Here is a 10,986-nt window from a genome sequence, read left to right as displayed (position 1 = left end):
AGTAGGTTATTTCAGGTTTCCAGCTACTATCTTCTGGACCTAAGATGAAATCTTTTCCTACGTTCCTCTGCATCTTCCCACACAACCATGTGGTTGCATGAAACAGTGAGGGTGCTACCATAGTACAAGGACAATCTATTACCTCCAGATGTCTTTGCTAACGGATTTGTGGCTGAGACAGAAAATTGGTCATCACAGGTTATATAAAAGAAAAGCAAGTAGAGACTCCAATCCTGGTTTGCTTGCTATTTTTTCCTCTTCATAGCCATGCAAAATATTGATTTTTTTCCTTCTTGAATAGCAAGTAGGAGAGAAACTATACCCTGTTCATTTACTATCTCTATTTATGGAACATGTCATGTCAATTAAGTACCCCAAACCATCACAAAGGGAGTTATTTAGCTGCAGTATTGCTAAATTCTTAGCAGCCTTCTCTAAGGGCATCATTTTCTTCTTAAATGAAGAAACTGGATCAACAGGGAGACCATGAGGCAAACTGGCTTTGAGGCTTCAGTTCATTAGAATCTGAGAGGGCAGAAAACTCCAGCACATTTAAAATTCTACATTTGAATTTTTATTACTTCTGCTGACAATCCTTTAAACACAGCCATGAATCAGTAGGTAGTACTAGAGAGCCACCTGCTGGAATAACAGACTGGATTATATTACCATGCTTCCACCAAACATAAATTCACTAAATATTAATTCAGATATGAACTTCTCAAATTCAGAATTCAATGCCCTACATAGGAGCTCTGGAGGCACTGTTGTTAAGTGTGTGACTGCTAACCAAAAGGTAGGTGGTTCAAATCTACCAACCACTTCCCGGTAGACAGATGGGACAGTGTGCTTCCATAAAAATGTACAGCCATGAGAATTCTATAGGAAAATTCTACTAGGAACATCTCGATGGTAGGAGGTTATTTTTGTTTTGTTTTATTCTATATATATATGTATATAAACACATATACACAAATACATATGTATATGTTCACAAAAACTTTAAACTAGATTTGGCGCTGACAAACAATATTACAAAGGAAAACAGAAGCCTGAAATAGAAAGAACTTGAGATCCTCAGTGAACGTTAGCATGTGACTGAAATGTGAAAATACAGGAATTAACAGAGACGTTCAAGTGACATTAATCAGATTTTTTAAATTGAGTTAGCTTTTGCTTTAAGACTGCTTTACAATTTGTCAAGGGTGTTCAATCTAACAATTATTTTACTCAGATACTACATTTAGATGGAAATTTATTTAAATGGTAATATTTCCATTAATATTAAAAATATCTATTGTAAAACTGGATGACATGACTTGAAACACAGAAAATCTAATTTGTGATCAATCCGGCAGGGTCTTTTTTCACTCACATTTGTATAAAATTCATTTCTGTTCAAATTGATTATAATTTTGACTGGTGATAAATCAAAGTGGTTAGCCAAAAGATGATTAGTACAGACTTTCTTTACACTCCAGATTGTGTTGTTAAAAAGCCTACGCTAAATATAGGCACACAGTTTCCTGGCTTCGCTCTGGTGTGTAGATAGAGAATGTGTGTATATAGCTCTTTGTGGATGCTTTCATGCTGCCTATGTCAACATTCTAAATATGTTCTCTGTTATAGCATTGAAAGGAAATAAAAATGGTATGAGAGATTGCACTGAATATGTACTTTCTCCAGGACATTGCATGGTTTTATTTTCCTTGTTGAATCCCTATGATTACATTGCATTCTTATAATTTTATCTCGAGAGTAGCATGTCGAAAAACCCTTTTAGTTGAGGGCTCTTGTTCATTGAACTACGGTCTTCATTGTAAACAAGGACTTTTATGATTGTTGTTGGGTGCTGTGAGGTCCGCTCCAATTCATAGCAACTCTGTAAACAACATCGTGAGCTCTTGCACGGTCCTGGGTCATTCTCGCAATCTTTGTAAGGTTAAGCCTGTACTTACGGCCACTGTGTCAATCCATCATCTTGACAGTCTTCCTCTTTTACATTGACCCCTCTACTTTACCAAGCATGACGTCCCTTTCCAAGGACTGACAATATCTCTCAAACACATGTGAGTTGAACGCTCCCCATCCTAGTTTCCAACGAACATACTGGCTGTGCTTCGAAAATAGACGTGTTTGCTCTTCTGGGAGTCCATGGCACGTCTGATGTTCTTCACCAGCACCATAATTTAAGTGCCGTATATACTTGAGTATAAACCGGGTTTTTTTAGCACATTTTTAATGAAGTTTTTCTGGTAAAATTAGGTGCCTTGGCGGATATTCGGGTCGGCTTATACTCGAGTATATATGGTACACAGATTCTTATTCAGTATTCCCTATTCCATGTCCAACTTCCACACGCATATCAATGAAAAATTCCATGGCTTGAGAAACGCTTATGAATAGCAGCAGGGCATTGCCAAACACAGTCCCAGAAGATAGTCCCCTCAGGTTGGCAGAAACTCAAAATACAAGTGGGGAATAACTACCTCTAAAAAGTAGAACTCCATGGATGAGGCTAAGTTTTGGAGACTTTCATTTACTGATTTGGCTCAACTCAAAAGAGAAGAAACAAATGTAAACACCCATTAATAACCAGAGAATGAAATTAAGGAAAAGCATTGTATTGTTGTTAGGCGCCATCAAGTGCATTCCAGCACCCACAGAGTCCATCTACAACAGAATGTCCTGTATCATCCTCAGGATTGGTCATATGCTTGAGTCTACTGTCACAGTCACTGTGTCAGTCCATCTTGCCAAAAGTCTTCCTCTTCTTCACCGTCCCTCTACTTTACCAAGTATTATGTCCCTTCAGGCATCAGAAGACGCAAAACAAACAATTGTTTTGATTGATGTGAACTAGGGAGACCCAAAGCCCATCTATAGACAAGTGAATATCCCCTAACAGAAGGGTCACAAGGAAGGGACTAGCCAGCTGGTGTGAAGTATAGCACCGAGGAAATACACAACATCCTTTAATGCTCCCCCCTACCGCCCCACTCTCATGACTATCTTGATTTGTTCTATCTTACAAATCTGCCTAGACCAGAGCATGTACATTGGTACACATAAGCGCTCTCAACACACAGGATCCAGGACAGATAAACCCCACAGGACCAATAATGAGAGTAGCAATATCATGAAGGTAGGGGGAAGATGGGAGAAGAGGGGGTAGAGAGGGGGGAATTGGTTGAAATGATCGATGTACAACCCCCCACCCCCAAGGGTATGAACAAAAGAAATGTTGGTCATGGTTGGTTGTGGGTAAAGGGAGACAACGGACAGTGTATAATATGAAGATAAAAATAATTTATAAATTATCAAGTGTTCATGAAAGTTTGTGGGGTGGGGGTGAGGGTGAGGGGAACAGGAGTTGATACCAAGGGCTCAAGTAGCAAGAAAATATTTTGGAAATGATGATGGCAACATATGTACTTGATATGTACTTGATACAATTGATGTCTGAATTGTTAAAGGAGCTGTAAGAGGCCCCAATAAAATAATTCATTAAAAACTGGGGGGAAAAAAGAAAAAATACCATGGCTTGGGTCAGGCACATCTTAGTCTTCAAAGTAACATCACTGCTCTTTGGGACTTCATGAAGTCTTGTTGTAACAGATTTGTCCAAAGCAGTGAGTATTTGATTTCTTTACTCCTACTTCCATGACCATTGACTGTATATGCAGAGTAAATAAAATCCCTCACAATACCAATCTTTTTTCTTCTTCTTTTTATCATGATGTTGTCTGTCGGTGGAGTTGGGGACTCTGGTTTTCTTCACACGTCGTTGCGATCCATACAGAAGGCTGCAGCCCTGCATCTTCATTAACAAGTGCTTCCAGTCCTCCTCACACCCCCAAGTGAAGTCACACCATCTGCATATTGCAAGTTCCTCCAATCCTCTGCCATGTTCTCCTTCGTGCAGTCTACTTTCTCAGACTGCTTGTTCAGCACACACGATATACGGAGGAAGAGACAGTGCGGCTGTTCCAGGAATGTTCTATGTAGCTATAACTCCCCTTTTGGACTATTTAATAAACCATTTCTCAATTGTACTTGCTTTATAATAGAGAATTTTATTTGACCCATGATAGTAAAGTCTCACCTCTTATTTCCATATAATACTTATCAAAATATTTTCCTTACCCTATTTGATATCCAGTTATGAGGCTGAAAGACTATACTTATTATCAGTCAGGTGAGTCAAGTGAAGTTCAAGGGAAGTAAGTAAATTCTTACAGGCCATTTTCTAATGAATGTCTAAGGAAGGATTTAAGTTCTTGACAAGATAATGCTTGATCCCGCTGTTATATCCAATTTCTTAAAAGAGCCAAGTACCTTTCCATGTGCTTGTATTGTACTCATATCCTTAGGCTCATCATATTAAAATTTAATAACTTATTTTAGTTCTCCCCAAAGTCTCCATAGCAAGGGCCATAAAGTTCTTAAATTTTCTATACTTTATTAAACTGGTATGATATGACAGTCATATTTGATGGACAATTAACATATTAAATAGGTGTTTACTGATAAGGATTCTGTTATAATTAAGTGAACCAACGGGGCAATCTTTTAGTTAGAGATTTTCTTTCATGGAAGTTGTGTTAGTATGGGTTGTCTAGAGAAACAAAACCAATGACTCTCATACATGTATAAGAAAGAACTGTATATCAAGAAGTAATTTTGTATCAAGAAAGCTTAGTCAAACCATAGCCCATGGGTCCAGTGTTGGGCAGAACCCTCTTCAGGCTCACATAACTGTAGGTAAATTGAAATGCGGAGAGAGTCACGTGGCTACAAGGACAGTAGGAACATGGCAGGGCACCAACAGCTTAGAGGTTGACTCCCAAGGTCAGTGGTTCATGTGAGGTCACCCCTGGAGACAGACACAGAGTCCTAGCAAGCAGTAAAGTGAAAGGAGAGAGAGAGATTCTCACTATCTCTCATATAAAAGGCCACACCCCAAGGAGACATCATTAGGCTTTGACCTGATTGGTAGATTAGACTGCACCCTACACTTTCACACAGGTTCAAGTTGACATAAAATATAACTGCCATGAAAGGTTAGTAATTCACAATAAAAAGGAAAAGGAAAATAACCTTTGCAGTAAATATTACTGTATTTTTATGTAAATAAAACATCTACTATATATTTCCTATCAACTAGGCAGCATCCTCTCACACCTACCCCACCTCTCACAGGCTACTTTTGTAAGCTGGTTTTGTCTTGTGTGTGATGGGGCATTATATCTATATGGGCACACTATTTTCGAAAAACACAAACATGGTATATACCAAGTTCCATGATAGTTCTGATCTGATGTAATCATTAGTCCAAGTCTGCACAATATATATTGACCTACATTAGAGGCAAAGTAACAGAAAAACAAAGTGGTTAAACAGTTTTCTCAAATTCATGTGAAGCACCCTAAGCTGTCTGCCAATTTTTTTTCTCACCTCCTTTTGTGATTTCATTTACTTTCATAGTCGCAACTATCAACCACCTATTTGCTAGTGACTGCTGACGTTACATCTAATCCTTTTCAATAGCTCATATCCCTAAGCAGCATTTGCCTTGGAAAATTTGAAGAGTTGTGGAAAGATGATTTGAATTATTCCTACTAAATGCCATTGCAATAACCCCAAATTGCTAACAAACCACACAGTGGCCATTAAGGTGAAGCCCAGGCAGAGTGATGTCATGTGTTTCAGAGCAGAAGCGCTCAGTATAAGGTTTCATGGCTGAGCTCTTTCAAAAGCAGAATGCCAGGGCTTTCATCCAAGATCTCCACGGGTTCAATAAGAAAAGCTTCTAAAAGGATCCATTGAACCATTCGTGCCACTGAGAGATCCTGGCATTGACATAGTTGCTCTTGTTGGGTGCCCCTGCGTCGGTTCTGACTCATAGCAACCCTACATACAACAGAATGGAGCATTTCTCAGTCCTGGATCCCCAAATTTGTTCTTATGCCTCAGTCCATTGTTACTGTCATTGTGTCTACTCATCACCCTTTTCACTTTCCGTCTAGCGTGCCAAGCATGATGTCCTTTTCCAGGGACTCATCTTTCCTGATAATGTGTCCAAAGAGAGTGGCATGAAGTTTCTCCACTCTCCAGTCTAAGGAGCAGTCAGGATGTACTTATATCAAGACAGATGTGTTTATTCTTTTGGCAGTCTTTGGTACTTTCATTATTCTTCTCCAGCAGCATAATTCCAATGCATTGATTCTTCTTTGAGTCTCCTTATTCCATCCAACTTTCACATGTATCACAGGTGATTGAAATGGCCATGGCTTGGATCAGGCCCACTTTCGTCCTCAAAGGAACATATTTGCTTTTTCATATTTTAAGGAGGTCCTTTGCAGCAGATTAGCCCAATTCATTGCATCATTTGATCGCTTAAGTGCTGGTTCCATGAGCCCAAACTACATGCCTAGATATCCACAATGAATATATACTGCCATTGAGTCAATATCAACTCCTTGTGACCCTATAGGACAGAATCGAATGGGAAAGCATATTTTTGCCTTCGGAAGAGAAGAGTCAGGAAGTACATGTTGCTGTTCTAGGTGTCATAGAGTGGGCCTCAACTAATAATAACCCTATGTTAGAAAGAAACACTACCCCAATGGAAAGACACCCTACCAGGTCCTGTGCCATCGTTACAATCGTTTTAGGTTCAAGCCCATTATGGCAGCTGCCATGTAAATACATACCACTTCTCCAGGGATAGGTCGCTCCTAAAAACAAATCCAGAGGACATCAGAGGCTAGCCCGCCATCTTCATTTCTAAGAAACATTCTGGCTGAACTTCCTCCAAGAAAGATTTGTTTGTTCTTAAGCCAGTCCACAATAGCTTCAATATTATTCACCAATACCATCATTCAGGTAAACCATATGCATCAGTTCCCCGATCTGTCTTATTCACTGTCCAGCTTCCATATGCATGTGAGCCAACTGAAACAATGTGGCTGAATATCAGCCATGCGGCAGTCTTGAAAATGACACCTTGGCTCTCCAACACCGTAAAGACTTGCATAGCAGATTTTCCCAAATGCGCAGTTTGATTTCTTAATTGATACCTTTTTTGTCCCCTCCCCTCTTAACTGACACTTTCATGAGCATTGATTGTGGATCCAAACAAATAAAATCCTTGGAAATTTCGATCTTTCCTTAGTTTTTCACGGTATCTCTTGGTCCAGGTGTTGAGATTTTGTTCTTAGTCATGAGTTGTGACCCATATCGAAGGCCGTGTCTTTGATCTTCATCAATGTTTCAAGCTCTCCTCACTTTCAACCTGCAAAGCTGTGTCAGTTGTATATTGCAGGTTGTTCATGAGCCTTCCTTCGATCCTGATGTCATGTTTTTTTTAATATAGTCCAGTTTACAAAATTATTTGCTGAGCATGCATATTGAATAAGTACAGTCATACACATCATTATGAAATGAAATCACTATGAAATCCATGAACAAACAGGATGCAGTACTAGAAACAGGAGGGAAGGGTAGCCTACTTGGACAGGGTAGTCAAGGGCATCCCCGAAGAAATAAAACCAAACTGAAACCTGAAGAAACATAAAAATCAACCATGCAAAAAGTGAAGCTACGAGTGATCCGAACAGAAGTCAGAGCACGTTCCAAAGCCTCAGCCAGGAAATATCCCCGTAGCTTCGAAGAACCGCATGTTTGCCTGTCTTCCTTATCGTGATTGGATGCTCTTAAGGGTTTTTAGCAAGAAAATCATTTAAATGGTCAATTTCATGGTTTAAAAGATACTATCCTGGCCGTTGTGTGAGAAGGAGATTAGAATTAGGCAGGAGTAGAAGTAGTAAAAATAATTAGAAGGCCCTTTTAGGTCCGGAAATGAGGTAGCTATGCCTAGGACTAGTGGACTGAACATCGAGATGGAGAACAGGAAAAGGATTTAAAATCTCATGTTATATGTAGAGAGAGTATGAAAATGGATTGAAGAAAAGAGGCATGTTAGATATCTAGTTTAAGAAACTAATGAGATAGTGGAACAACTAGTAAGCTGGGAGAAATGAGGTCTTGGGAATTGAACAAGAGGCATATTTAGGACATAGATCTGAGAGATAGCAGAGGGATATCATAGCTTTTGTATTGCTTACCATTCTCAAACCTTCATTCATTTATTCTATCTAGACTTCAAAGCCAATTTCTAATATTATACCTCTAATGAAGGACTAGAATACATGGTCCCCTTGCAGTATCGCTCTCTATTCTAAAAGCCAGTAAACTGTTTGCATTTCTCATAGCATTTCCTCATAAGACTGTTTATTTTTTAAAACCCTTGTAGGCAAGGTTATGTCTCAGTATTCATGATACCCACAAGTAATAGCAAGGGCTTAGTAAGCTTTTAACTTCAATTTAATTTCATAAAGAATATAAAAGTGTAAAACAGAGATTGTTGTAATTTTTGTTTCTTTGAATATGAAACTATGTATTATGTTAGACAAGCAAAACATAAAGGTAGGTTCAAAGAGCTAATTGGTATGAATATTTGGACTCTGGAGTTTCTTCAAAGCTATGAGGGACTCACAATCCCCATTTCTGCTTCAGTAAAGTTAATCTCTGTTGGAAGCTTGACATCAGTTGGTACATGGGTCAGGAAATGATCACTTAGGCCAAACCCCGAATCCAGCTCTTCATCAGGCAAGTCTAACTACACCCATTCATTTGCAAACATCTGTGGCTGCTTTCATAGGATCGTGGCCTTGTTGAGTACTTGGAACAGTAACCATATGGCTGACACTAGCAGATGATCTGAGACTTCTTCATGGTATATGTCTGAAACCAGTGCTATGAATATAGGTAAGCAATCAACTTTGACATGTTATTAATATCATATGGAGGTAAAATTGTGCTGAAGATCATTCAGGAATGGTTATGGTACATCAACAGAGAGCTACGAGAAATTCAAGTCAGATTCAGAAGAGGATGTGGCATAAGGGATATCACTGCTGATGTTAGACAGATCTTGGCTGAAAGCAGAAACTACAAGGGATAGGTTGACATGTATGTTACTGACTCTGCAATAGCATTCGACTGTGCAGATCATAAAAAAATCTATGGATAGCCTTGAGAAATAATGGGCACTCTTGAACACTCTTTTTGTGTTCAGGTAAAACCAATACATGGGCCAAAAGGCAGTGTTACCAATAGAACAATGGAATATTTCATGATTTAAAAATCTGGAAAGGTGTGCAAAAGGGTTGTATCCTTATACCAAATGTATTTAATCCATATGCTGAGCAAAGAATCAATGAAGCTGGATCATCTGACGAAGGATCTGGCATCAGGATTGGAGGTAGATGCCACAGCCTTGTTTGCTGAAACTGATGAAGACTTGAAGCATTTGCTGGTAAGATAAAGGATTGCAATGTTCAGTATGGATTACAATTCAATGTAAAGAAGACTAAAATCCTCAAAACTGGACCAATAGGTAGCTTCCTGATCAATGGAGGTCAGATTGAAGTTGTCAAGGACTTTGTCTCATTTGGAACCACAATCAGTGCTCATGAAGTTAAGAGAAGAAACGAACATTGCATTAAGTAACTATGCTGCACAAGACCACTTTAACGTGCTGAAAACCCAAGACATTACCTTGAGGACTAAGGTTTGCCTGGCCCAAGCCGGGGTATTTTCAATTACTCCATATACATGTGAAATTTGGACATTGCAGAGTATAGTATAGGGCCAACAAAACTACAACTTTCCACTAGTTATTTTTTTAAATAATTTTATTAGGGGCTCATACAACTCTTATTACAATCCATACATATATCAATTATGTCAAGCACATTTGTACATATGTTGCCATCATCATTCTTAAACCACCTGCTTTCTACTTGAGCCCGTGTATCAGCTCCTCATTCCCCCCCTCCCCGCTCCCCCCTCCATCCTGAGCCCTTGATAATTTATGTTTCCTCCCCCACACTATCATGACCCCAATTCTACCTTACCAATTTGGCTAGACCAGAGCATGTACTTGGGTACAGATAAGAGCTGGAAGCACAGGGAACTCAGGACAGATAAACCTTCTGGGACCAATAGTGAAAGTAGTGATACCAGGAGGGGAAGAAGAAGGTAGGGGGAGATAGGGGGAACTGATTACAATAATCTATATATAATCCCCTCCCAGGGGGATGAACAAAAGAAAAGTGGATGAAGAGAGAAAGCAGTCGGTGTAAGACATGAAATAATAATGTATAAATTATCAAGAGTTAACGAGGAAAGCAGGGTGCGGGAGTGAAGGGGTGGGGGTGCTGATACCAAAGGCTCAAGTAGAAAGAAAATGTTTTGACAAGGATGATGGCAACACATTTACAAATGTGCTTGGCACAATGTATGGATGTATGGATTGTGATAAGAGCCCAATAAAATGATTTTTAAAAGAAAGAAAGAAATTTGGACATTGAATAAGGAAGATGGAAGAAAAATTTGAATGAAGTTAATCTCATAAGATGCTCCATTTCTATTTAATCCCTCTCAAGCTTCACTATACTAATAGTTTCCAATCAGGATGTATTTACGGTCTCTGTTAGGGTAAACTATAAAAACAAATTCATACACACTCATATATATCATACTTAATATGTAAGAGCAATTGAATATTGAGAAAACATCCCAGCCCAGTCCAGGTCAAGTCCATATCTGATATTGGCCCATATGTCTGTTACTATTCTATACATTCTTCTTCAGACTCACAGTGACACATGCAATGAGTGCATGAAGATCACAGGCCAGTGTCGTGTAGGTCCAGTGGTGGTGGTGGAAGCATCTCAGTGCTGGCATGTGTCTCCACATGACTCCTCAGCTCCAGGACTCTGACTCCATCAGCCTCTCTCCATGTGGCTTGTCAACAGCAATGTCTCCCAGGGAGTGAGCTTGTGTCCCACCTCCAGTTAGCTATTTTTCTCCTTTGCACATCCAAATGAGGTCATCAAGCTGCAACCTGATTGACAG

Source organism: Echinops telfairi, unplaced genomic scaffold (assembly GCF_000313985.2).
Source record: "Echinops telfairi isolate 266 unplaced genomic scaffold, ASM31398v2 ScPeMD7_7458;HRSCAF=8496, whole genome shotgun sequence".
In the NCBI taxonomy this organism is placed as follows: domain Eukaryota; kingdom Metazoa; phylum Chordata; class Mammalia; order Afrosoricida; family Tenrecidae; genus Echinops; species Echinops telfairi.
The sequence above is the reverse complement of the archived record's forward strand: the minus strand, read 5'-3'. Positions refer to the sequence as shown.